The sequence below is a fragment of the Pseudophryne corroboree genome, chromosome 2, assembly GCF_028390025.1.
Source record: "Pseudophryne corroboree isolate aPseCor3 chromosome 2, aPseCor3.hap2, whole genome shotgun sequence".
NCBI classification, from domain to species: Eukaryota; Metazoa; Chordata; class Amphibia; order Anura; family Myobatrachidae; genus Pseudophryne; species Pseudophryne corroboree.
Window position 1 is genome coordinate 1000018656 of NC_086445.1, and position 26828 is coordinate 1000045483.

Consider the following 26828-nt stretch of genomic DNA (forward strand, 5'->3'; position numbering starts at 1 on the left):
AGGCCATTGCTATTGATACTGCCATATAATTCCATACATTAAAAAATGGAGAACAAAAATGTGGAGGGTAAAATAGGGAAAGATCAAGATCCACTTCCACCTCGTGCTGAAGCTGCTGCCACTAGTCATGGCCGAGACGATGAAATGCCATCAACGTCATCTGCCAAGGCCGATGCCCAATGTCATAGTAGAGAGCATGTAAAATCCAAAAAACAAAAGTTCAGTAAAATGACCCAAAAAGCAAAATTAAAAGCGTCTGAGGAGAAGCGTAAACATGCCAATATGCCATTTACGACACGGAGTGGCAAGGAACGGCTGAGGCCCTGGCCTATGTTCATGGCTAGTGGTTCAGCTTCACATGAGCACTCATCCTCTCGCTAGAAAACTGCAGTGCCACTCCTAGATGGGCCAGGTGTTTGTGTCGGCCACTTGGGTCGCTTAGCTTAGTCACACAGCTACCTCATTGCGCCTCTTTTTTTCTTTGCATCATGTGCTGTTTGGGGACTATTTTTTTGAAGTGCCATCCTGCCTGACACTGCAGTGCCACTCCTAGATGGGCCAGGTGTTTGTGTCGGCCACTTGTGTCGCTTAGCTTAGCCATCCAGCGACCTTGGTGCACCTTTTTTTTTCTTTGCATCATGTGCTGTTTGGGGACTATTTTTTAAATCTGCCACCCTGTCTGACACTGCAGTGCCACTCCTAGATGGGCCAGGTGTTTGTGTCGGCCACTTGGGTCGCTTAGCTTAGTCACACAGCTACCTCATTGCGCCTCTTTTTTTCTTTGCATCATGTGCTGTTTGGGGACTATTTTTTTGAAGTGCCATCCTGCCTGACACTGCAGTGCCACTCCTAGATGGGCCAGGTGTTTGTGTCGGCCACTTGTGTCGCTTAGCTTAGCCATCCAGCGACCTTGGTGCACCTCTTTTTTTCTTTGCATCATGTGCTGTTTGGGGACTATTTTTAAAATCTGCCATCCTGTCTGACACTGCAGTGACACTCCTATATGGGCCAGGTGTTTGTGTTGGCCACTTGGGTCGCTTAGCTTAGTCACACAGCTACCTCATTGCGCCTCTTTTTTTCTTTGCATCATGTGCTGTTTGGGGACTATTTTTTAAATCTGCCATCCTGTCTGACACTGCAGTGCCACTCCTAGATGGGCCAGGTGTTTGTGTCGGCCACTTGGGTCGCTTAGCTTAGTCACACAGCTACCTCATTGCGCCTCTTTTTTTCTTTGCATCATGTGCTGTTTTGGGACTATTTTTTTGAAGTGCCATCCTGTCTGACACTGCAGTGCCACTCCTAGATGGGCCAGGTGTTTGTGTCGGCCACTTGGGTCGCTTAGCTTGGTCACACAGCTACCTCATTGCGCCTCTTTTTTTCTTTGCATCATGTGCTGTTTGGGGACTATTTTTTTGAAGTGCCATCCTGTCTGACACTGCAGTGCCACTCCTAGATGGGCCAGGTGTTTGTGTCGGCCACTTGGGTCGCTTAGCTTAGTCACACAGCTACCTCATTGCGCCTCTTTTTTTCTTTGCATCATGTGCTGTTTGGGGACTATTTTTTTGAAGTGCCATCCTGCCTGACACTGCAGTGCCACTCCTAGATGGGCCAGGTGTTTGTGTCGGCCACTTGTGTCGCTTAGCTTAGCCATCCAGCGACCTTGGTGCACCTCTTTTTTTCTTTGCATCATGTGCTGTTTGGGGACTATTTTTAAAATCTGCCATCCTGTCTGACACTGCAGTGACACTCCTATATGGGCCAGGTGTTTGTGTTGGCCACTTGGGTCGCTTAGCTTAGTCACACAGCTACCTCATTGCGCCTCTTTTTTTCTTTGCATCATGTGCTGTTTGGGGACTATTTTTTAAATCTGCCATCCTGTCTGACACTGCAGTGCCACTCCTAGATGGGCCAGGTGTTTGTGTCGGCCACTTGGGTCGCTTAGCTTAGTCACACAGCTACCTCATTGCGCCTCTTTTTTTCTTTGCATCATGTGCTGTTTTGGGACTATTTTTTTGAAGTGCCATCCTGTCTGACACTGCAGTGCCACTCCTAGATGGGCCAGGTGTTTGTGTCGGCCACTTGGGTCGCTTAGCTTGGTCACACAGCTACCTCATTGCGCCTCTTTTTTTCTTTGCATCATGTGCTGTTTGGGGACTATTTTTTTGAAGTGCCATCCTGTCTGACACTGCAGTGCCACTCCTAGATGGGCCAGGTGTTTGTGTCGGCCACTTGGGTCGCTTAGCTTAGTCATCCAGCGACCTCGGTGCAAATTTTAGGACTAAAAATAATATTGTGAGGTGTTCAGAATAGACTGAAAATTAGTGGAAATTATGGTTATTGAGGTTAATAATACTATGGGATCAAAATGACCCCCATATTCTATGATTTAAGCTGTTTTAGAGGTTTTTTTGTAAAAAAACACCCAAATCCAAAACACACCCGAATCCAACAAAAAAATTTCAGGGAGGTTTTGCCAAAACGCGTCCGAATCCAAAACACGGCCGCGGAATTGAATCCAAAACCAAAACACAAAACCCGAAAAATGTCCGGTGCACATCTCTAGTAAAAAGGAGGTGCTGTCTGCCATAATGTGTAAAAAGGGGACGCTATCTGCCGTAATGTGTAAAAAGAGGACGCTGTCTGCCGTAATGTGTAAAAAGGAGGCGGTCTGCCGTAATGTGTAAAAAGGACACGCTGTCTGCCGTAATGTGTAAAAAGGGGACGCTGCCTACCGTAATGTGTAAAAAGGGGGACTGTATGCCGTGATGTGTAAAAAGGGGACGCTGTCTGCCGTAATGTGTAAAAAGGGGACGCTGTCTGCCGTAATGTGTAAAAAAGGGACGCTGTCGGCCATAATGTGTAAAAAGGAGGTGCTGTCTGCCATAATGTGTAAAAAGGGGACGCTATCTGCCGTAATGTGTAATAAGGGGCTCTACCTGGTGTCGTGGCGCTGCTGTGCGGCGTAATTTGAATAATGGAGACTACTGTGCACCATTATGAATTGGTATTTTATGTTGTGGCTACACCCCTTTCCTGGGAAGCCACACCCCTATATTTTTTGCACGCGCCAACGGCGCGCACTGCTGCCAGTTTACGTTAAGGGGGGGCGCCGATACCGTTTCTTGCACACATCGCTAAAATGTCTAGTTACGGGCACTGATATATGGTGATGCTGCTGTGCAGTGTTTCTGTTTATGGTGCATATGATGCTGTGCGGTGTGTATATTTGGTGGTGGTGGTGCTGCTGCTGTGTAGTGTGTGTGTATGTATCATACTTGTCTACTCTCCTGGAAGCTGCGGGTAGGCTCACGTTTTTTGGGGTAGCGCCCCACAGGATCCGGTCTCTAGGTTGACAGTAACTAGGTCGACATTATCTAAGTTGACCACTATTGGTCGACAGTAACTAGGTTGACAGGGTCTCTAGGTCGACATGTTATAGGTCGACAGGTCAAAATGTCGACATGAGTTTTTCACAATTTTTTTCGTTTTTTGAACCTTTTCATACTTAATGATCTTCGTGAACTACGATTGGAACGGTAATCTGTGCTGAGCGAAGCAGTAGCGGAGCGAGGCACCTTGTCCGAAGCATGGCGAGCAAAACGAGCAATGCGAGGGGACACGGTGCACTAATTGGGGTTCCCGGTCACTCTACAAAGAAAACAACACCAAAAAACATAAAAAACTCATGTCGACCTTTTCAGCTGTCGACCTATACCATGTCAACCTAGAGACCCTCTCGACCTAGTTACTGTCGACCAATAGTGGTCGACCTAGACACTGTCGACCTAGTTGCTATCTACCTTCCATACCACCCCCGCACCCCCGGAAGAGTAGGCAAGTCTCCCGCATCCTGCTCGCACCCTAGTGATGGGGGCAGGATGGAGACATACTCTCCCGTATTCGTGGGTCTGTGGGGAGGGGAAGGGGTTTAAATGACACGAATCGCGTCATTTTAGCCCCACCCCCTTCCCACGGACCCGCAAATCGCATCATTTTCCCGGACTGGCGGGGCATGGATTGATGATGTTACAGCCCGGCCCCGCCCCCCGAAGTCTCCTGCATTGTCTCCTCTCCGGGCTTCTCCCGGAGAGGAGAGACTGAAAGTAGGTAAGTATGGTATATATGGTGCTGCTGTGCAATGTGTATATATTATGTAGCTGCTGTGCACTGTATATGCTGTGCCAGCCGGAGTAGTCGCCCAGTGCATGGCATGTCATGTGTGATGGGCACAATGCTGCTGCCGACACCGCTGTGTATAATGTAACATGCTGCTGTGTCTAGCACCCGGACTGATGGCCTCTGTGTCCCCGTTTGCTCCCCAGGACCGCTCCTAATTGGCTGGCGGTCCAGGGCAGATTTGTAATAGCAGTGCAGCAGTCATAGGAGCCGCCTGCAGTGCCTCCGACCACAGCCTCCTCCTCCGCTACACCTCAGCCGTGCCACCGCCCACAGTCCTTCTCTGCACCCCCGCCTCCTCCGCACCCTGCCGACCACAGCATCCTCAGCACCTCCGCTGCTAAATAGGTAATCTTACCCTGCTGCCTTTCTCCCTAGTCCCTACTGTATGCCCTTGCTGTCCCTCTCTCTGTCACTCTCCCTGTCCCTATGTCTCTGCTGTCACTTTCCCTGTCCCTCTGTCACTCTCCCTGTCCCTATGTCCCTGCTGTCACATTCCCTGTCCCTCTGTCACTCTCCCTGTCCCTATGTCCCTGCTGTCACTTTCCCTGTCCCTCTGTCACTCTCCCTGTCCCTATGTCTCTGCTGTCACTTTCCCTGTCCCTCTCTCACTCTCCCTGTCCCTGCTGTCACATTCCCTGTCCCTCTGTCACTCTCCCTGTCCCTATGTCTCTGCTGTCACATTCCCTGTCCCTCTGTCACTCTCCCTGTCCCTATGTCCCTGCTGTCACTTTCCCTGTCCCTCTGTCACTCTCCCTGTCCCTATGTCCCTGCTGTCACTTTCCCTGAATTTTGTCTCATTCCATGTGGCATAATGTGAATTTCGGCTCATACCGTGTGTTCGAATGTGAAAGGGGCACCAGTACTACATAGTATAAGGGGTCCTGCTATTGTGGTGCATAATGTGTATAAGGGGTATATGCAGTGGTGGGATTCAGCCGGTTTGCACCGGTTCTTCAGAACCGATACCTAATGTTAGGTATGGTTCTGAGAACCGTTTGCTAATGAGCGCCGCCAGCATAGGCGCCGATTCCGTTACCCCAGTAGAGCTTGCCGCCGCTGCCCCCGCTTGCCGCCGCTGCCCCCGCTTGCCGCCGCTGTCCCCGCAGCCCCCGCGCTGGGGGCTGCAGCAGCGCTTCTGTACCATAGCAATGAAAAAAACAACAACCAAAAATGGCCGCCGGCAAGGAGGAGACAGACGCTAGAGGTCACATTTGACCTCTAGCGCCTGTCTCCTCGGCGGCGGGCATTTTAAGAGGGTGTTTTTTTTACACTACTATGGTACAGAAGCGCTTCCACAGCCCCCAGCGTGTCTCAATCTACTGCGGGGGCTAGCAGTAACCACTGATGCCCGCACCCACCCTCCCTACTTTACTGATGCAGCGGCCAGGAGATACCTGGCAATATGCAGGAAAGCCCTGGCAACGCACAGGAGACCCCCTAGCAACACGTATGAAACCCCTGGTAACGCACAGGAGACCCCCTAGCAACACGTATGAAACCCCTGGCAATGCACAGGAGACCCCTAGCAACGTGCATAAAACCCCTGGCAACGCACAGGAGACCCCCTAGCAACACGTATGAAACACCTGGCAACGCACAGGAGACCCCCTAGCAACACGTATGAAACCCCTGGCAACGCACAGGAGACCCCTAGCAATGTAAGTGGCATTATTATGTGTGGGGGGCATAAAATGGTGTCAGGGCCATAACTGTGTGTATCATAATATGTAATTGGCGTTACAGTGTGTGGCATAACGCATAATGGGTGTTATTTGAGTATTAAATGCATGAATTATTAAACTACCTTTCGGTATACTTAAAATGGTCATTAGGACATAGAACCTGTTGTTAATTAATTTGAATCCCACCACTGGGTATATGGTGTGGTAAACTACACTGAAGGAGCGCGCCTTTGGTGCGCGCATACTTGCAACCTTCACTTTTCCATACCCCAGCTTCAAAATTTCCACTTCGACCACTGTGTATATATACATATATATATATATATATATATATATATATATGCCTCCCAGCCACAGACCTCACCGCACATCACTGATATACACCATTGGTTTAGATGCATATCCATACCTCTCAACCTAACCAACAAGATGCTCTCTACCTGGACTTTCCTCTTAATTTATGATTGCAGTCACCTGTGTTGAAATACCTTTCTCATCAATTAAATACAGTAGTTAGACACAGGTGACACCAAAAATATGTTAAGAGGGAAGTCCTTGTAGAGAGCATCTTGTTCCTCCTGGAATGAGTCATGTTGGGAGGTGTGCACAATCTAATAAATACCCCCACCCCCTTCCCCTGGGCCCCCCTGCCATAAGTGCCCTTTGCACCCCCAAGGCTTAATCCGGCCCTGTCGCTGTCCCCCCAGTAGAGGATCTGGATAGATTCTAGCAGCACGGCCAGTTTCTGAAGGGGCTGGCGTATGGTTTAGCATTCTTTTTTGCTTTATACATACCGAGTCCCAACATGACCGTCTCCAGAAGGGACACAATGCACTGCTCCTGGACTTTTCTCGTAATTTACGATTGTCTGTATCTGTGTTGAACAGGTTGATGGATAAGAAAGGTGTTTCAGCAGGTGATGACCATCATAAATTAAGAGGGAAGTCCAGCAGCAGAGCATTCTGTCCCTCCTGGAGAGGGTCATGTTGGGAGGGGTGTAGTATGGTATGCCGGCTGTCGGGGTCCCGGCGCACAGCATACCGGCGCCTGAATCCCGACCGCCGGCATATCGACAGCGTGGCGAGCGCAAGTGAGCCCCTTGTGGGCTCGCAGCACTCGCCATGCTGCGGGCATGGTGGTGTGCTACGCGCATCACGCTATCTATTCTCCCTCCAGGGAGCTCATGGACCCCAAGAGGGAGAATATTTGTCGGCATGACGGGTGTCGGATTCCGGCGCCGGTATACTGTGCGCCGGGACCCCAACAGCCAGCAAACTGAAGACCACCTGTTGGGAGGTATGTTTTATATACATACAGAAATGACAGACAAGACACTGACGCTCCAACTACAAGCGGTTTAAACTTTCCCCCCTTCCACAACCACCTCTATTTTCCGAATGGTTTTCCAGGTCAGTGATCCAATGGTTCCTAAAACCGCAGCCTAAAATATTTCCAGATTCATATAAAGTGAAGAGAGATAAAGTACTAACCAATCAGCTCCTGTCATTTTTGCAAGCACATCCTGTACTATGACAATTAGATGCTGACTGGTTGGCATTTTATCTCTCTCCACTTTATCACTCTCCAAGGTTTGATACTTCTACCCCTGTATCCTTTAGCAACTGAGCAGAGTTCATGTGGATGAAGATGTTTGGTATTTATTTGGTTTCTAAGAACACTTGGTCAGTAAGGAGCCAAAGTACAGTAGACAACAGAATGATTTATTGGTTCTTATCCAGTGTCCATGATTATAGTTTCCAGATATGTTTCAGCTGCCCCCAAGTCTGAAGTCCTCCGCGTCCCTGTTCTGTCAGTGACTGCTCCAGTGTTCTGCCACAGGGGGCACCAGCTATGTACAGTATGGTGGGAAGCCCCTCCAGTTCTCCTTACATCATTGCTGTGGGTGTGGATATAAATATTGTATGATTTCTTCATCTTAGAGGCATTGTCACTATATTTTAGTGAGCGCAGTAATAAATTATACTTTATTTAAATTTGGTTTGACAGGAACTTTTTGTATCATTTTTGTATCATTTGTGTCAGGTCTGTGGGGGAGGAGAAGGGGGCTGCTCCTCAAAATGGAGGCATGCTGATTCCATTTGGGGGGGTCGAAGCCAGAGACTGGTTCTGCCCGCGCAGATTACTTGACCTCAGCACCTTTGTTGCGGTTGCGGTTGACAGTCTGAGTATCCCTAGGGTTACTCAGTTGTCTGATGGTTCACCGATGTTTCCGATGGTGATCCGATGCTGCATCTTTCGATGCCTGCAGCAGATATGAGAAGGCGCAGGTGGGCGTTTCCTCTGAATCAGGCCCTGTGTACGGAGTGCAACCATGCATCAGTCCCACTTTCTCACAGTGCAAATCATAATGTCAGAAGTCCTGCCCGCTGGCTGCGTTGTTGGTAGCGTGGAGCTGGTGATACGATAGATAGATAGATAGATAGATAGATAGATAGATAGATAGATAGATAGATAGATAGATAAGAGAGATAGCTAGAAAGAAATATAGATATGAGATAGATAGATAGATAGATAGATAGATAGATAGATAGATAGATAGATAGATAGATAGATAGATAGATAGATAGATATGAGATATATAAGATAGATAGATAGATAGATAGATAGATAGATAGATAGATAGATAGATAGATAGATAGATAGATAGATAGATAGACAGACAGAAAAATATAGATATTAGATAGATAGATAGATAGATAGATAGATAGATAGATAGATAGATAGATAGATAGATAGATAGATAGATAGATAGATAGATAGATAGATGTAGACAGATATGAGATAGGTAGACAGATAGATAGATAGATAGATAGATAGATAGATAGATAGATAGATAGATAGATAGATAGATAGATAGATAGATAGATAGACAAATATAGATATGAGAGATAGCTAGAAAGATAGATATGAGATAGACAGATAGATAGATATGAGATAGACAGATAGATAGATAGATAGATAGATAGATAGATAGATAGATAGATAGATAGATAATAGATGTAGACTGATATGAGACAGACAGACAGACAGACAGACAGACAGACAGATAGATAGAAAGATAGATATGAGATAGATAGATAGGTAGATAGATAGATAGATAGATAGATAGACAAATATAGATATGAGATAGATAGATAGATAGATAGACAAATATAGATATGAGATAGATAGATAGATAGATAGATAGATAGATAGATAGATAGATAGATAGATAGATAGATAGATAGATAGACAAATATAGATATGAGATAGATAGATAGATAGATAGATAGATAGATAGATAGATAGATAGATAGATAGATAGATAGATAGACAAATATACATATGAGATAGATAGATAGATAGATAGATAGATAGATAGATAGATAGATAGATAGATAGATAGATAGATAGATAGATAGATAGATGTAGACAGATATGAGATACACAGAGATAGATAGATATAGATTGATTGACAAATATAGATATGAGAGATATCTAGAAAGATAGATATGAGATAGATAGATAGATAGATAGATAGATAGATAGATAGATAGATAGATATGAGATAGATAGATAGATAGGCAAATATAGATACGAGAGATAGCTAGAATGATAGATAGATAGATATGAGATAGATAAATGTAAGATATATGTAGACAGATATGAGATAGATAGATAGATAGATAGATAGATAGATAGATAGATAGATAGATAGATAGATAGATAGATAGAACAGAGGTTCTCAAACGCGGTCCTCAGGGCACCCCAACGGTCCAGGTTCTAAATATATCCATGCTTGGCCACAGGTGACTTCATTAGCACATCAGTCAATCTGATTTAACCGTCTGTGCTGAGCCATGGATATACCTAAAGCCTGGCCCGTTGGAGTACCTCGAGGACTGTGTCTGAGAACCACTGAGATAGAATAGATAGATAGAATAGATAGATAGATAGATAGATAGATAGATAGATAAATAGATAGATGATAGATAGATAGATAAAATGATAGATATGAGATAGATTAGATATAGCTATTATACATAGTCTAGATACAATTTATACCAATAATATAATCACGTACCTACCATAATTTATCGTTTTATTATTGGTAAGATATAAGATAAAAAGCAGGAACCTTTCCGATAGAGTTTTCCCCTAAGCAGTATGGAAATGCTTCTGTCGGAGTCCCTGGGGAATAGAGCAATAATGACAGATATAATGTCAATAAAAATAACAATAATTGATTTCCGTGAGGTGAGAAATGTGAGACCAGGAGCCCGGCTGCCACCAGTACATGATGATTAATCTAATGTTCATCTTGTCTTTTGCTGCTGGATAGAACAAGTTCGTTTGTCAGCAATAACAGCAAATTGCTCATTTAAATGAACATCCAGGAGAGAATAGATTATCACAGAGCCAGACACATATCAGAATGTCAAGATGAGATGGACCTTTGCTAGCTGATGCCTGGTGTACAGTATACAGAAACTGTACTGAGCCCATAGGCGGAACTACCATTGGTGCAGCAGGTGAATTGCACTGAGCCCCCTGAGAACTAAGGGGCCCGCTGCTGCCCAGACAGGCAATGAGTTATCCCCTGGCCCCCTACAGACCATTTTGAGTAATGTTGGATGATTGGCCCAGTGCTGAAAGCAGGGTGGGCCCCACTGCCTGAGGGACCTGCCCTTTACCATAGGTAGGCATGGCTGACCTTGTGTGTGCCGGACTGATAGAGGAGTCCTGCCACCTATCAGTGCAGATGATCACAGCCACTTACAGACTCTTAGTAACACATACTTGCCTACTCTCCCGGAATGGCCGGGAGGCTCCCGAAAATCGGGTGACCCTCACGGCCCCCCGGTTGAGCAGGCAAGTCTCCCGATTTGACGGGGTCCCCCCTGCCCGTCCGCCCACTTTGTGTGTAAAGTGGGCGGTCCGGGCAGACGATGACGCGATTCTTGCTGAATCGCGTCATCGTAACCACGCCCCCTGCATTGTAATGCCAGTGATCGTGGCATTACAGAGCGGGGGCGTGGCTTAAAGAAGGCATTGTCGTAACCACACCCCCGACCCACCCTTGCTCCGCCCCCGTACTGCCTCCGGCCCACCCCCTCCATTCGTCAAAGTGCTCCCGGCCCGCCTGTTGAGCCGACCTGGCTGCTCTCTCCCGCAGAGAGCAGCCAGAATGTCGGTAAGTATGTAGTAACACACAGCTGTACATTATTTCTGACTCACTGCTGTCTGTGAATTACAGGCAGCTCACACCCGCTGTAACTGGCACTGTCAGAGTCTGCCTGCCCGAGTGCCATACTGAGGAAAGCACAAGGACAGACATAGCAGAGGCCGCTGTGTTCCTGCCCACATAAGGTACATGCCCCCTGTTCTCTGCACCGTGCATGACATAGTACTTGTACCATTGTCACCCCTACTGCCTCCCCATCACCCACCATCTCTCCCTCTCATCCTCTGCTTTCTGCTGCCACCCTCTGCCTCTCCCTGTCACTCATTGCCATGTGGCATATTGTGAACTTGGGTTGGGGTGGAGAAGGGGCCCAAATTATATCTTTGCACCTGGGCCCACCACTGGCAAGTTCCGCCACTGACTGAGCCTATATAATGGGTTTGGTGAACTCTAGCTAAAGTTTTGGTTTTCAAACTGGGTTTTGTAGTGTTCTCACTGTGCGCTAATCAGGGCTGTATTATTATACCACATGGCCTGAAAATGAATAAGGACCTGTTATGAGAATCAGAGGAGCTGTGACCAGTGCCATTTGGATGTGACCAGTACTATGTGGGTGTGACCAGTGCTGTGTGGGTGTGTCTAGCACTGTGTGGGTGTGGCCAGTGATGTATGGGTTTAACCAATGCTGTGTGGGTATTGCCAGGGATGTGTGGGTGTGGCCAGAGCTGTGTGGGTGTGAATGGTGCTGTGGAGGCGTGGCTACTGATGTGTGGGTGTGACCAGTGCTGTGTGGGTGTGACCTATGCTGTGTGGGTGTGGCCAGTGCAGTGTGGGCTTTGTAAACCTTTACGCTATCAGCCCCAAAGTCTCCCCAAATACATAAAAGTACAAAAACTGCATCATCTTGTGAGGAAAATAGAAATATAATGAAGACGTAGTAGACGAGGACTTCTTAATTAAGAAGATGATGGCTTCTGCTCCTCCATTATATTATATTATATATTAAGGACCTGAACTGTGCACTGTCGAGCCAGGAATGAAGAGACAAGAAATGTATAAACATATGGGGAATCAAGCAATTGCAGCAGGCTGATCTCAGCATCAGCCATTGATACATACAGTACAGTATCCCGTGCAGCTTCTGGAAGACATGCCTGCAACACTTATGGTTAACTGATTCTCCCCTATGGCTTTTATTGTAATAAGCTCATGAACGATACTTCTTTCAAGTGTAAATTGTTACATTCTGACTCGTTATGTTAAATGGGACTGAAGAGTTCCTAATTATATAGTAACATTTGGAATGTAATAGAAGAGGCCTTTTTGTTTCTTTGTATGTACATATGGCGAATGCGGTCAAAACTCCGAAAGCGTCAGTTTTCTGAGTTTCGGGCACATGTTAGCCGGTCACTAGCCACTAGCACTTCCTTATTTAGGATACATAATCTAGCAAAAGATCTCGGGCTGTTGAACCCAAGTTGGCCATGATTGCTCCTGAATTGCCTGCGCATAGATAAATGTGTATATTCGCTATGTATGCTGAGTTCTAAGCATCTTTGAGGTGTGCCAGCCCCCTCTCCACAGTTTTATATTGATCAGGGCACATGAGCAACCGTTATAACTGGTGCTAATTTGCACTTCTGAACGACTCTCCATAGCCCACAATTGTGTCAACACGCCCTCATTGATTTTAGCTTTTAGTGAAACACCCCATTACAACAACCTAATTACACCCCCCCCCCCACGCACACACACAGTTGTAAGCGTATCACCCATACTTACATACACCTGGCACCTGGTTCCAGAGCATGCACAGTGGAATAACACCCACGATGCGCTCCACAAACAGGCGTTTGTATAATTCAGCATCTGACCCTTCGGGTGCATTCATAGACAGTAATATACTGAACAGGAGCAGAGGCGTAACTAAGGGGGGTCGAGCAGGGCATGTGCCCTGGGCGCCTTGGCAGGCCCAGCAGAGGGGAGTGCCGCTGGCGGCCAGGGCATCATGCCCACTCGCCCCCGGTACTGTTGCTCTGCCCCCGGGCCATCCCCCATCCCGCTGCTATGTGAGGGGAGGAGCGGCGGGGCGAGTCTCCTTGGTTTGGTTTGTTAGCCAGAGCTCGCAGACTGGCTCCTGATTGGCTGCCGGTCCGTGAGCTCTGAACAAACTGGCACCAAGATACCTGCGGCCGGCAGCCGGAGACCGGACTTCATGGTGCATTGAGGGGCAGGAGAGGCGGTGTGCTGCGCTCTCCTCCCCTCACATAGCAGATAGCAGTGGGCAGCGGTGAGTGGAGGGTAGAGCGGGGGAGGGGGGCAATGTTTATCTCCGTGGGGCAATGTGTATCTGACAATGTTTATCTCTGTGGGGCAATGTGTATCTGGCACTGTGGGGCAATGTGTATCTGGCACTGGGGTAATATGTATCTGGCACTGTGGGGCAATGTGTATCTGGCACTGTGGGGCAATGTGTATCTGGCACTGGGGTAATATGTATCTGGCACTGTGGGGCAATGTGTATCTGGCACTGGGGTAATATGTAACTGGCACTGTGGGGCAATGTGTATCTGGCACTGGTGTAATATGTATCTGGCAGTGTGGGGTAATATGTATCCGGCACTGAGGGGTTATATGTATCTGGCACTGTGGGGTAATATGTATCTGGCACTGTGGGGTAATATGTAACTGGCACTGTGGGGTAATATGTAACTGGCACTGTGGGGTAATGTGTATCTGGCACTGTGGGGCAATGTGTATCTGGCACTGGTGTAATATGTATCTGGCACTGTGGGGTAATATGTATCTGGCACTGTGGGGTAATATGTAACTGGCACTGTGGGGTAATATGTAACTGGCACTGTGGGGTAATGTGTATCTGGCACTGTGGGGCAATGTGTATCTGGCACTGGTGTAATATGTATCTGGCAGTGTGGGGTAATATGTATCTGGCACTGTGGGGTAATATGTATCTGGCACTGTGGGGGTAATATGTCTCTGGCACTGTGGGGCAATGTGTATCTGACACTGTGGGGCAATGTGTATCTGGCACTGTGGGGGCAATGTGTATCTGGCACTGTGGGGTAAATATGTATCTGGCCCTGTGGGGTAATGTGTATCTGGCACTGTGTGTACTGTGTAAAAAGGGGACTCTACTGCCGTAAATGTGAAAAAATTGAATGAAGGTGTGAGAGACGACACAAAGGGTAGGTGATAGTGTGCTGAGACGACACAAGGGGTAGGTGATGGTGTGCTGAGAGACAATGCAGGGGGTAGGTGATAATCATGGTGGCACGCCCCATTTCTCTGACGTCCTAGTGGATGCTGGGGACTCCGTCAGGACCATGGGGATATAGCGGCTCCGCAGGAGACAGGGCACAATAATAAAAGCTTTAGGATCAGGTGGTGTGCACTGGCTCCTCCCCCTATGACCCTCCTCCAAGCCTCAGTTAGATTTTTGTGCCCGACGAGAAGGGTGCAATCTAGGTGGCTCTCCTGAGCTGCTTAGAATAAAAGTTTAAGTTAGGTTTTTTATTTTCAGTGAGTCCTGCTGGCAACAGGCTCACTGCTACGAGGGACTTAGGGGAGAGAAGAAAACTCACCTGCGTGCAGGATGGATTTGCTTCTTAGGCTACTGGACACCATTAGCTCCAGAGGGAGTCGGAACACAGGTCTCACCCTGGGGTTCGTCCCGGAGCCGTGCCGCCGACCCCCCTTGCAGATGCCGAAGTTGAAGAGGTCCAGAAACAGGCGGCAGAAGACTTTCAGTCTTCATAAGGTAGCGCACAGCACTGCAGCTGTGCGCCATTGTTGTCAGCACACTTCACCAACAGTCACCAACTGTCACTGAGGGTGCAGGGCGCTGGGGGGGGCGCCCTGGGCAGCAATGTATAATACCTTTTTATGGCTAAAATACATCACATATAGCCCTTGAGGCTATATGGATGTATTTAACCCCTGCCAGATCTCACAAACTCCGGGAGAAGAGCCCGCCGAAAAGGGGGCGGGGCCTATTCTCCTCAGCACACGGCGCCATTTTCCTGCTCAGCTCTGCTGTGAGGAAGGCTCCCAGGCTCTCCCCTGCACTGCACTACAGAAACAGGGTTAAAACAGAGAGGGGGGGCACTTATTTGGCGATATGATTACATATATAAAAATGCTATAAGGGAAAACACTTGTATAAGGGGTTGTCCCTGTATAATTATAGCGTTTTTGGTGTGTGCTGGCAAACTCTCCCTCTGTCTCCCCAAAGGGCTAGTGGGGTCCTGTCCTCTGTCAGAGCATTCCCTGTGTGTGTGCTGTGTGTCGGTACGTGTGTGTCGACATGTAGGAGGACGATGTTGGTGAGGAGGCGGAGCAAATTGCCTGTATTGGTGATGTCACTCTCTAGGGAGTCGACACTGGAATGGATGGCTTATTTAGGAATTACGTGATAATGTCAACACGCTGTAAGGTCGGTTGACGACATGAGACGGCCGGCAAACAAATTAGTACCTGTCCAGGCGTCTCAGACACCGTCAGGGGCTTGTAAAAACGCCCATTTACCTCAGTCGGTCGACACAGACACAGACACGGACACTGACTCCAGTGTCGACGGTGAAGAAACAAACGTATTTTCCTTTAGGGCCACACGTTTCATGTTAAGGGCAATGAAGGAGGTGTTACATATTTCTGATACTACAAGTACCACAAATAAGGGTATTATGTAGGGTGTGAATAAACTACTTATAGTTTTTCCTGAATCAGATAAATTAAATGAAGTGTGTGATGATACGTGGGTTTCCTCCGATAGAAAATTATTGGCGGTATACCCTTTCCCGCCAGAAGTTAGGGCGAGTTGGGAAACACACCTTAGGGTGAATAAGGCGCTCACACGCTTATAAAAACAAGTGGCGTTACCGTCTCCAGATACGGCAGCCCTCAAGGAGCCAGCTGATAGGAAGCTGAAAAAATATCCTAAAAGTATATACACATATACTGGTGTTATACTACGACCAGCAATCGCCTCAGCCTGGATGTGCAGCGCTGAGGGGGCTTGGTCGGATTTCCTGACTGAAAATATTGATACCCTTGAAAGGGACAAGATTTTATTGACTATAGAGCATTTTAAGGATGCATTTCTATATATGCGAGATGCGCAGAGGGATATTTGCATTCTGGCATCAAGAGTAAATGTGATGTCCATATCTGCCAGACGACAGTGGTCAGGTGATGCAGATTCCAGACGGCACATGGAAGTATTGCCGTATAAAGGGGCGGTCCATCGGACCTGGTGGCCATGGCAACAGCTGAAAAATCCACCTTTTGTTACCCCAAGTCACATCTCAGCAGAAAAGGACACAGTCTTTTCAGTCTCAGTCCTTTCGTCCCCATAAGGGCAGGCGGGCAAAAGGGCCAGTCATATCTGCCCAGGGGTAGAGGAAAGGGAAGAAGACTGCAGCAGGCAGCCCATTCCCAGGAACAGAAGCCCTCCACAGCTTCTGCCAAGTCCGCAGCATGACGCTGGGGCCGTACAAGCGGACTCAGGTGCGGTAGGGGGTCATCTCAAGAGTTTCAGCACGCAGTGGGCTCACTCACAAGTGGACTCCTGGATCCTACACGTAGTATCCCAGGTGTACATTGGAAATTCGAGACGTCTCCCCCTCACAAGTTCCTGAAGTCTGCTTTACCAACGTCTCCCTCCGACAGGGAGGCAGTATTGGGAACAATTCACAGGCTGTATTCCCAGCAGGTGATAATCAAAGTACCCCTTCTACAACAAGGGAAGGGGTATTATTCCACACTATATTGTGGTACTGAAGCCAGACGGCTAGGTGAGATCTGAAATATTTGAACACTTACATACAAGCGTTCAAATCAAGATGGAGTCACTCAGAGCAGTGATAGCGAACCAGGAAGAAGGGGACGATATGGTGTCACTGGATATCAGGGACGCTTACCTACATGTCCAAATTTGCCCTTCTCACCAAGGGTACCTCAGGTTCGTGGTACAGAACTGTCACTATCAGTTCAGACGCTGCCGTTTGGATTGTCCACGGCACCCCGGGTCTTTACCAAGGTAATGGCCGAAATGATGATTCTTCTTAAAAGAAATATGGACGCTTTCCTGATAAGGGCAAGGTCCAGAGAACAGTTGGAGGTCGGAGTAGCACTATCTTAAGTAGTTCTACGACAGCACGAGTGGATTCTAAATATTCCAAAATCGCAGTTTTTTCCGACAACACGTCTACTGTTCCTAGGGATGATTCTGGACACAGTCCAGAAAAGGATGTTTTCTCCCGGAGAAGAAAGCCAGGGAGTTATCCGAGCTAGTCAGGAACCTCCTAAAACCAGGAAAAGTATCAGTGCATCATTGCACAAGGATCCTGTGAAAAATGGTGGTTTCTTACAAAGCGATCCCATTCGGTAGATTTCACGCAAGAACCTTTACGTGGGATCTGCTGGAAAAATGGTCCGGATCGCATCTTCAGATGCATCAGCGGATAACCCTGTCTCCAAGGACAAGGGTGTTTCTTCTGCGGTGGCTGCAGAGTGCTCATCTATGAAAGGGCCGCAGATTCGGCATTCAGGACTGGGTCCTGGTGACCACGGATGCCAGCCTGAGTGGCTGGGGAGCAGTCACACAAGGAAAAAATTTCCAGAGAGTGTGATCGAGTCTGGAGACTTCTCTCCACATAAATATACTGGAGCTAAGGGCAATTTACAATGCTCTAAGCTTAGCAAGACCTCTGCTTCAAGGTCAGCCGGTATTGATCCAGTGGGACAACATCACGGCAGTCGCCCACGTAAACAGACAGGGCGGCACAAGAAGCAGGAGGGAAATGGCAGAAACTGCAAGGATTCTTCGCTGGGCGAAAAATCATGTGATAACACTCTCAGCAGTGTTCATTCCGGGAGTGGAAAACTGGGAAGCAGACTTCCTCAGCAGGCATGACCTCCACCCGGGAGAGTGGGGACTTCATCGGGAAGTCTTCCACATGATTGTAAACCGTTGTGAAAAACCAAAGGTGGACATGATGGCGTCCCGCCTGAACAAAAAACTAGATATTGCGCCAGGTCAAGGGACCCTCAGGCAATAGCGGTGGACGCTCTGGTAACACTGTGGATGTACCAGTCAGAGTATGTGTTCCCTCCTATGCCTCTCATACAAAAAGTACTGAGAATCATAGGAGGGAGATGAGTAAGAATGATACTCGTGGTTCCGGATTGGCCAAGAAGGACTTGGTACCCGAAACTTCAAGAGATGTTCACGGAAGACCCGTGGCCTCTACCTTTAAGAAAGGACCTGCTCCAGCAGGGGCCTTGTCTGTTCCAAGACTTACCGCGGCCGCGTTTGACGGCATGGCGGTTGAACGCCGGATCCTGAAAGGGCATTCCAGATGAAGTCATCCCTACCCTGGTCGAAGACAGGAAGGATGTAACCGCAAAACATTTTCACCGCATTTGGCGAAGATATGTTGCGTGGTGTGAGGCCAAGAAGGCCCCTACAGAGGAATTCCAACTGGGTCGTTTCCTACATTTCCTGAAAACAGGACTGTCTATGGGCCTAAAATTAGGGTCCATTAAGGTTCAAATTTCGGCCCTGTCGAATTTCTTCCAGAAAGAACTGGCTTTAGTGCCTGACGTTCAGATGTTTGTAAAAGGGGTACTGCATATACAGCCTCCTTTTGTGCCCCAGTGGCACCTTGGGATCTCAATGTTGTTTTGAGTTTCCTAAAGTCACATTGGTTTGAACCACTCACCACTGTGGACTTAAAATATCTCACATGGAAGGTGACGATGCTATTAGCCCTGGCTTCAGCCAGGCGTGTGTCAGAATTGGCGGCTTTATCATATATAAAGCCCTTACTTAATTTTTCATTCTGACAGGGCAGAATTGAGGACTCGTCCTCAATTTCTCCTTAAGGTGTTTTCTGTTTTTCACATGAACCAACCTATTGTGGTACCTGCGGGTACTAGGGACTTGGAGGACTCCAAGTTACTTGACGTTGTCAGGGCCCTGAAAAATATGTTTCCAGGAAGGCTGGAGTCAGAAAATCTGACTCGCTGTTTAGCCTGTATGCACCCAACAAGATGGGTGCTCCTGCTTCTAAGCAGACGATTGCTCGCTGGATTTGTAATACAATTCAGTTTACACATTCTGTGGCAGGCCTGCCACAGCCAAAATCGGTAAAAGCCCATTCCAAAAGGAAGGGGGCTCATCTTGGGCGACTGCCCGAGGGGTCTCGGCTTTACAACTTTGCCGAGCAGTTACTTGGTCAGGGGAAAACACGTTTGCTAAATTCTACAAATTTGATACCCTGGCTGAGGAGGACATGGAGTTCTCTCATTCGGTGCTGCAGGGTCATCCGCACTCTCCCGCCCGTTTGGGAGCTTTGGTATAATCCCCATGGTCCTGACGGAGTCCCCAGCATCCACTAGGACGTCAGAGAAAATAAGATTTTACTTACCGATAAATCTATTTCTCGTAGTCCGTAGTGGATGCTGGGCGCCCATCTCAAGTGCGGATTGTCTGCAATACTTGTACATAGTTATTGTTACAAAAATCGGGTTATTCTTGTTGTGAGCCATCTTTTCAGAGGCTCCTTCGTTGTTATCATACTGTTAACTGGGTTCAGATCACAGGTTGTACGGTGTGATTGGTGTGGCTGGTATGAGTCTTACCCGGGATTCAATATCCTTCCTTATTATGCACGCTCGTCCGGGCACAGTATCCTAACTGAGGCTTGGAGGAGGGTCATAGGGGGAGGAGCCAGTGCACACCACCTGATCCTAAAGCTTTTATTATTGTGCCCTGTCTCCTGCGGAGCCGCTATATCCCCATGGTCCTGACGGAGTCCCCAGCATCCACTACGGACTACGAGAAATAGATTTATCGGTAAGTAAAATCTTATTTTTCAGTGGCCACACCCCTTCTGGTATGTGACCACGCCCATTCATCTTGCCCTGTGTTCCGAAAACCCTAGTTACGCCTCTGTACAGGAGCTTTACAATATGTTTGTTGCTAGCAGCCCACCAAATCTGGAAGAGCATTTTCAGGTCATCGAGCTACACATGTTCCCTGGATGTTACTTATCTTCCAAAAATAAAGTTTTATTATATAACGCTGGACACAGAAACCGTCACAGTCAGCAAACATCCAGGACACGCTTCTATTTTCCTCCCCAAGTCAGTTAAACGCATTAACATTTTTGTTTTTCTAAAAAAGAATTGTGTATTGTGACCACAGTGTTTTATGCTTGCCTTCCAGTCTCCCAGGCATGTAACGCTTTTATGTGCGGATGGTAAATTGTTCTGTGTGCTGAGCACTGTTATCCCCATAAAGCCGTAAAGTGACTGGGAAGGTGGAGCTGGTTATTTAGTGCTGTTTTGATGAGCCCGGGCTATTTATCTTACTACACTCAGTAACGCGGCCAAAACAATGTTCTGCCAACTAGCTGGGAGTGGAACATTTATATTTATACAGCATATCATAAGTAAATAACGGGAAGTGTTAAATAATACTACTATCTACAAGACGTTACATCTTCCCCATCCACCCCCTACAGTACACAAAACAAATATACAGTATATAAAAGTACAGATTGTTTATTACCCCTGACTATGGGCCTAATTCAAGGTTGACTGCAAAAGCAAAATCTTCCTCTAATGGGCAAAACCATGTTGCACTGCAGGAAAGGGGAGGAGGGGCAGATGTAACATGTGCAGAGAGAGTTAGATTTGGGGGGAGTTATATTCATAGTTGCCGACTTTTGGGCTGCTCTCTCCGGGAGAGAGCAGCCAGTCGGCTCAGCAGGGGGGCGGGCAGTGAGCTGATGTGAGGAGGGGGGCGGGGCGGAAGCGACACGGGGGCGGGCCGGAGGCAGCACGGGGCGGGCCAGAGAAGGGACGGGGCGTGGCTGCTGGATCGCGTCATGCAAGCCACGCCCCCCACTGTGTAATGCCGCAATTACCGGCATTATACAGTGGGGGGCGTGGCTTGCATGACGCGATTCAACAAGAATCGCGTCATCGCCTGCCCGGTCCGCTCACTTCACTCGCTAAGTGGGCAGCCGGGCAGGGGGGGACCCCTGTAATCGGGAGACTTGCCTGCTCTTCCAGGGGGCCGGGAGGGTCACCCGATTTTCGAGAGCCTCCCGGCCATTCCGGGAGGGTAGGCAAGTATGGTTATATTGTTTCTGTGCAGGGTAAATACTGGCTGCTTTTTTTTTTACACTGAACACACCCCACTCAAATCTAGTGTGTGTGTGTGTGTGTGATTTACTGGGGGGGGGGGGGGGGGGGGGGGGGTTTACGTAGAGATAGATAGATAGATAGATAGATAGATAGGAAGCCAGGTCCTCTGAACAGTCTATGCCAGTGATTTTCAACCTTTTTAAACTTGTGGCACAGTAAACAAAATTTTAAAATTTCGAAAAGCACACTGTCTATTTAAAAAAAAATCATATATATAATAACAAATATCCACAGAAATAAAACACTTTGGCCTCCGCAGAAATAAAACAAACACATTCATCCCCATAGTAATAAAAACATAGTAGTAATTCCACACACTGTCCCCCATAGTAATGCCACACATTGTACACCCCACAGTAATTCATACTTGCCTACCCTCCCGGAATGGCCGGGAGGCTCCTGAAAATCGGGTGACCCTCCCGGCCCCCCGGAAAGGTGGGCAAGCCTCCCGCTTTCCCCCTCGGCCGCCCGCAGCAGAGAGCAAGTGGGCGGCCCGAGGGGGTCCGATGACGCGATTCGCGCTGAATCGCGTCATCGTAGCTCCACCCCCTGCTATGCAGCGCCTCGTTTCTCGGCACAGCACAGCGGGGGGTGGAGTCACGATGACGTGACCCTGATGCAACGCCCCCGGACCGCCCATCCTGCTGCCGGTCACGCCCCCGAACCGCCCATCCTGCTGCCGGACACGCCCCCATACACCTACAACGCTGCCTCCTCCCGGAGGAGGAGGCAGCAAAGTAGGTAAGTATGCAGTAATTCCACATGGGTGGCATTTGATATACCAGCTGTTGGGATCCCAGCGCTCAGTATACCGGCGGCGGAATCCCAACAGCAGGCATACTGACAACTTTTCTCCCTCTTGGGGGGTCCACGAACGCCGGTGTAACATACAGTACTACACCCATTCCACACACTGTGCCCACATAGCAATTCCACACATTGTAAACAAACACACACACACACACACACACACACACACACACACACACACACACACACACACACACACACACAACAATAATTCCAAAACTGTCCCACCACTGCAATCAAATAAAGAAAAGAAAAAACACTGGCTCCAACCTCAATTTACTGCTGAAATTTCCTCTCAGTATCAAAGCAGTGGGGACGGAGCAGCACACAGCATTCATTCCCTTCCAGCATCGGATCAGAGCCCAAAGAAGCAGGACTGGGAGGGCAAGCGATGTAGCGTTTGTGACCTGTGAGTCACACCTGCATCACCATACAGTAGGTCACGGGCCGGCCGCTGCGGTGCCAGAGCCTAATAGCAATGACTGCGGCAGCTGGCATTTTGGCCAGGCCGCATGCACCTCTGGTGGGCGGGCATGGGGTGGCTCGTCTGACATCGCTGCTCTATGCAGAGAGCTCTGCCAACAAGAGCTCCCTCCAGCAGCTGTGATCACGATTGCGTATGCGATCATGGTCGCAGTTTGCAGTGAGACGGAGACACAGCTGTCTCTGTCTCTGAAAAGAATTTGGCCGATAGGGGGGGTTTCTGGGTACTCGGATAACACCCCCCCCACCCCCCTCCCCACCCCCCGCGTGCGCCACTGGGTAGGGGGGGGATTTTTCAAAACTATTAGAATGTCTGGTTGGAGATATGTTGACTTGTAGAATATCGACCATCGTTACATCGACACCATAATGTCAAAAATGTCTGAATGTTGACATGTTTTGTTTTGTTGATGTTTAAAATGTCAGCAGATAACATTTCAGCACCCGCAATACTGACACTAACACAAAGCATACCTCCCAACTTCTGCCCGTCTGAAATAGGGACATGCTGCGCCGGAGGCAAGGCCGTGGCTAAAATGAGGATGGAGCTTCGAGGAAAGGGGTGGATTCTCGCTATAAGGGGGAGTGGCCGATTGCAGCGACCCCCATTTTTGGCATTTTGGGGGCGTGTCCAGCGCTCCATGAGCTGCTGGATAGTCCCCGGCTCCCCTCCAGAGAACGAATTGACAGAATAGGAGAGGAGTGGGTTAAACCTCAGCTAGTCTGGGGGCAGGACGGTAAGGCATTATGGGAGTTTTATTGTTAGCCAATAGAAATGAATGTTGGGGGTAGGTGGAATGGGTTCTTAAGCCTGAGAAAGGGGCTGGGTCAGCCTCTTCTGCTTTTGTCGTCCCACCCTCCCTCCCTACTGGTGGTGTTTGTTTTATGTTGTTGCGTTGGCTATTTTCGTGCTGTGGGTTGTCACGGTTTGGTTGTGGCGGGAAAGAACGGCAAGTTAACATTTGTTGTATTAAAGAGTGGATTGGAGGTCATTTGGTTGTTGATTTTTAGGTGCGCTCTCCTTCGCTGACTGGTTTTACATCTGCTGGACCGCCTTCACGGGTGGCAGCCTCATCACCTTCACGGGTGGGTAGTCAGGATGGAGGTTGAGCGGATACCTATTTGTTTGTTGGAAGGTTTACGTCAGTTCTGTTTTATAAGATAGTTATCTATGGGATAGGGTTGTTTAGCCGTTCTTTCTGGCCACCATACTTTAGTTTAATTATTCACAGTTAATGGTTCACTTAAATAAATAGCTAACAATTTCTGCCAAATTCAAGTCTCCGTGTCTTTATTTATTATAATTAAGTGTTAAGATGTTATAGTTTATGTTACGGACAATCCTCAGACTATATGAGGTTTATTGCGCTGATAGATGCCGGCATCTATTCAGTATGATCACCAGCTGCTTTGCAAAGCAGAGCAGCGGTGATCACAGGATCACCCAACTGCCCCCCCACCCCACCCCACCCGCGGGACACTGCGACACGCGGGAGAGACAGCGGGACAGTGTCCAATTAGCGGGACTGTCCCGCTGAAATCGGGACAGTTGGGAGGTATGACAAAGTTGTCACTGATATTTTATTCAAAAACTAACCCTAAGGGGTAAATTTACTAAAGCTGGTGATGTTGCACATAGCAACCCATCAGATGCTGTCTATCGTGTCTCTATTGCCTTTTAGAAAATGATAGACAGCACCTGATTGGTTGCTATGTGCAACATCACTAATTCTCTGTTTTAGAAGCTTTAGTAAATTTACCCCTAAGTCTAATTGCAGCCTGACCCTAATTTTAGTCCAACCCTCATTGCATATGTTGACATTGTGACTGTCGACATTCACAATATTGACATTTTATAAATGTAAGCATTCTGACAGTTCAACATTCTAATCATTTCTACATCCTGAATAATGATATTCAGAACATTATGGTGTCGACATTTGAATATCTGCATGCGCACAGCTTCTATTCACGGGGAGACAGAGGGAGAGGGGGAATTCAAGCAGCTCATAGAGCGCTGGGCATATCCCCTTAGTGATGAAAATGGGGTGTGGCTGACAGCCGTGGCACTCCCATGAAGCCACACACCCTTTCCTGAGGCCACACCCCTTTGCCCGGCAGGGCACAGCTGCGCTGCGCAAAAGTCCTTCTTCAATCAAACATAAAGTTGGGAGGTATGCTTTGAGTGATATGATAAAGGATAATTAAAAACTCGCCCCATCTTGATTAAATAGCTTGCATGATATGTAACCATACTGTATGTGCCATAACGTCCAGGCAGGGTCACAGCTAGAAATTTGTGGGCCCCTATAGCAACATTTTGAAGAGGCTCTCCCACTTTAACAGGGCATACTCAAGGGCATAGAGAGGCTTGCGGGGCCCTGGTAAGTGCGGCCTAAAAATAATAGATAATGTAAAAAATGAATAAATGCAGGGCCACTTCATGCTCCATAGGGGGTGCCATTCTAATGGGGGGAGGGGGGTGCTGGGGAGGGCATCTACTTACTACCTTCCTTGTGGGAAGCGGGTCCCTCCTCCTCAGCCGTCACCATCTTCCCAGTGATATTTGGGAAGATTGCCCATGTGCACTAGAGAGCAAAGACTCTGGAACAGTGCCAGAGTCTTTGCTTTCAATGTGCGGGCGCCATTTTCTCGAAGATATCACTGGGATGATGGCCCAAGCCCTAAGTATAGGTATACTCGGGAGGGGGGGTTGTTGCAGAGGCGGGACTATCCAGCAACCCGGGCCCAGGTAATTAGTACCTGCTCCACCCCCTCACGGCGCCACTGGGCACACATGGAACCCCCCATACTGGGCACACCTACTGTAGAAGGCCGGGCATGGGACGGCTGGGAGGTGTGCGGTGACCATATCTCCCAGCAGGCAGGGTCCTGAGAACACTTCTATGATGTGAGGTGAACGCTTGGTACAGGGTAGGTGGGTCTTCGGGAGCAGTTTGGGCGACTGCCATGCAATTTGCACCTACGGTAATTACGCCTTCCTGGTTAACCGGCTTCTCGGCTTGTTGACCTGGAAATGTAAAGTGTCAGTAATATGAAGTGCAAAACCCGCCACTTTGTAAATTTAGTAAATTCATTCAGTGAACTTCACGTTACCACTGAGTTACCATCCACCAGCACTGCGGCTACCACCCTGCATACAGACTTGCTTCCAGTCACCTCACCGTCAGCACAGCCTGTATACCTGTGGTTCATTCCATCTGCTGCTGTACTCCGCGCATACCATCTTCGTGGATCCCATTCTACATCTGGGCTGACTACTTCCTTGGACTGTACTTTTAAGCATTGCTTTTTGGTTCACTCAGGTCAAACAGCATATCTCTCTGATACTTATTGTTTTCCCAGTATGGTCTATTGTCGTGGGCTGGCAGAATAGGGTGCTGGTAACAAGGCTGGAGTTCAGGGTTAGGTTACAATGTGTGCACTCAGTTGCCCAGTACTGTTTCACCCGGTCTGCTTCTCTGTTCCGAGTTCCTCATTTGGGTTCTAGGGCCAGATCTTACGTCAGAGCAGTACCAGCTTACTTAAGCTCTTCTCTGGTTACATAAGAATCCGATTCCTGGCTTGGATCTGGTTCCGTTTTGTCAGAACCATGTTGTTTTGAGTTCTGGGGCCCTTGTTTCTGGAGTGTGTCTCTGCCCTGATTGGTTTTAATTGATCACCAGGTGAGAGGTGTCCCAGTGACCTGTGGTTCCCTGGTTCCATTTCAGTATCATTGCATATCACCAGTCTGTGGTTTCTGTGTGTCACTAGTGTGATTAATCGCCTGTAAAACCTGTGAGTGCAAGTAACATCAAGCCTCCCCGTTTTCTGTATGCCTCAGCTCAGTCATAACCAGGGTCCTGAGCTGGATCTAAAGAATACTAGAACCGTGACAGGTTCTACTGTTCAGATTCATCTCATATATATTTTAAATTAATGATTTGAGCAAGAGAAAGTTGGGACTTGCACTGGACGCTTCGTAGTTGTGAATGGGCATTCCCATGTATGTCACCGGAAGCACTTATAGACCCAGGGAATAATTCATAGCTGTTATGTTTTGAAAACACAAAAAGCTTATTATGAAATGTTCTGATAAAAGGTCAACCTGCTTCCATCGCATACATTTCACTTTTGTAAATAATCTGAGACATAATTGCTAATTGCTAAGAAAGTGTCCCAAGAGTTTCATGAAAGAGACATTATGCCGGAACATTACTTATTTTAATATGTAATACTTCCAGCATCTGAGA

At 48.0% G+C, this 26828-nt stretch overlaps 1 long non-coding RNA gene across 1 annotated transcript; it reads right to left on the reverse strand.

The window, feature by feature from the left end:
* Nucleotides 1-7606: 7606 nt before the first annotated feature.
* On the reverse strand, nt 7607-14785 carry LOC134987692 (uncharacterized). Its single transcript, XR_010193283.1, has 3 exons — nt 14649-14785; nt 9950-10052; nt 7607-7758 (listed from the first exon to the last, which is right to left on the reverse strand). It is a non-coding gene; the product is annotated as an uncharacterized LOC134987692 (long non-coding RNA).
* Nucleotides 14786-26828: the final 12043 nt, after the last annotated feature.